The sequence below is a fragment of the Manacus candei genome, unplaced genomic scaffold (assembly GCF_025592945.1).
Source record: "Manacus candei isolate 608988 ecotype Guabito, Panama unplaced genomic scaffold, ASM2559294v1 h1tg000014l, whole genome shotgun sequence".
Lineage (NCBI taxonomy): Eukaryota > Metazoa > Chordata > Aves > Passeriformes > Pipridae > Manacus > Manacus candei.
This window is the reverse complement of record NW_026138062.1, coordinates 35,016,018-35,018,391: the sequence shown is the minus strand read 5'-3', so window position 1 is coordinate 35,018,391 and position 2,374 is coordinate 35,016,018.

Genomic DNA, 2,374 nt, shown 5'->3' with positions numbered 1-2,374 from the left:
TTTGTCTTCATAAAGTACCAAGCACCAAGAGTGCTTATGCTTCTCTTTTGAGACACTACTAACCACACACCTCTATCATTCTTGCTGCATTCACATTGGAATTTAAATATTTGATGAAGTAGTATTTTCAAAACAAAACCCTCTTTAAATATAGAATTAACATATGCATAAACATTCATCCATTTTCTTCCACTAACCATTCCTTTTCAGTATGCTTCATAATTGCTGTAGGTACAGAAATTTCACAGAATATTCTGAGTTGGAAGGGACCCACAAGGATCAAGTCCAATTCTTAAGTGAATAGCCCATGTAGGAATCATAGCCTCCTCTGACATTTCCCGTACCCACGATGAGCATTTAAAAGCCATCTAGATAAATGATATAACAGCCATTAGAACTTATTTTTCCCACTCATGTGCTGTTCTCACATTCAAGGATAAAAAGTAATCAAAGTTATTATTCTGTCATGGTAGTCACACTTTTATCTTTTTGACATATTGCGGACTAATGGGACACTTGCACATCACCAGATAACCTAGAAAGCCAGTGCACATGCAAAGTTCAGCAACCAAGCCAAAAAACACCTGGTTTATCAAGAATCATTTGTTCCAGCCATATACTGCTAAAAACAAGTTTACTAAAAGCTTAAAGTGGGATTAGAAGATAAAGAGGGATCCAATCACACTGACAGCATTTCCCCCTCTAAAGCATTCTCACATGAATCTCCAAGCACTAAGCTGCAGCAGCCTCATGCTTTCACAGAGGGACTCAGCCTGAGCAGTGTCAGAACCGAGCAACGTGTCCGAACAACATCCACACTGCTGAATATTCAGAGAACAGCCCTGTTCTCTGTCAAGCCATATTCTTGCAAGAAAGCAGCCATCTTTCATGTTTTACCCAGGGCAGCTTCAGGGGATGGAAAAATAAACACAAAACAGACAACATTTTTAGGATCACTCAGTCTTTCATCAGATTCTGGAACTAGCTCAGCTAGCATTGAAGCCCTCAAGCCACTGTAATATCAGTCCTTCCTCCTCCCACAGCCCAGTGTGGTCACCACAGAAATCAAGAATGACGTGTCCATCTCCATTTGGCCTTTATATTGTTTTTATGTCCCACTTGCCTCACTTCAACCATTCTGCACAGTAGCCAACTATTTCTCACATATGTTGCCTATCCTCAGTTTAAACATGCACTCTCCAAGTAATGCATGAACTCTGGCAGGTTGTATTCAAAGACAGGTGAGGCAATGAATGCTCCCTGGACTAAGTCACTAAAATAAATAAGCAAGCCTCTAGGTTATTCTAGGAGCAAGTTAAACTCAGCTTTTTGCTCCACTTGTGTATGCACATACAAAACTTGCACTTTCAGTACAGCCAGTTGCACCTGTGCACAGAAGAACATGTGGATAAACATGCTCACGCACTTCATGTTCTGTGCCACTGGACACAGAACCAGCTGATGGATGTTGTGATTGCTGTGGCATATGGTTAAATCATACTGCTATGACTTAAGCAGGAGTTTTGACATTTTCCCCTAATGGTACTAGCCAGATTCTCCCACAGTATATTTCAACATACAGCCTGCTTTATCCAAAAGGAAGCCACTTGAATAAAAGCCTCCAATGGATTGAAGAGAGCCCTTTAAGTTGCATGTACCTACAGCAGGAGGGTCCCATTCTGTAATAAAGATCACAACACTGACTGTAAATTGCATAGTCCAATGGTCCAGTGCATTCGTTTCCATCTGTACTATGCACAGAAACCATATTCTCAGCACAGATCAGCATGAAGCTGGATGCAGCTGAAGTAAATATGAGCAAAATGCTGTTGGAAGAAGCTTGAGCACTGTGTAGCAAGTACAAGTTAGGAAGAGCTTTATTACCATGACAAAAAATATTGCTGTCTTTACCAAATGAAGAATACAGCTGTATTCTAAGAATTAGAATTCTAACTAAGAATTAAAGAAAACTGTTCTTACTAGTTAATGTAAAAGTCACTGAGAAGAGAAGCTGGTGTTTACAGAAAACTATTCCAATTTCCTAACAAGATTCATTGTAGCTGTTGAAAACACTTATCTGGGTTACCAAGTATGCAGTAATGGTAACAATAAGTAAATACGTAAATTCTCTTGATACTTAAGTCCTAAATTAAGCTCAGAATAGTGATTGTAATTAACAGACCAGCAGTGTACAGTGAATAACACAAAGCTGAGCCAGTCTCCCATATCTAAAAGTTACAGAATCATTCAAGAAACTGATAAATAGGCCAAGTCATTTCTGTATTCTATAGTCTGTATCAGGTATGAGTCATCCATAAAATGAAAATTTTAATGTTCACACACTGCTATTATAAATGGACTACTTAATGTCCAG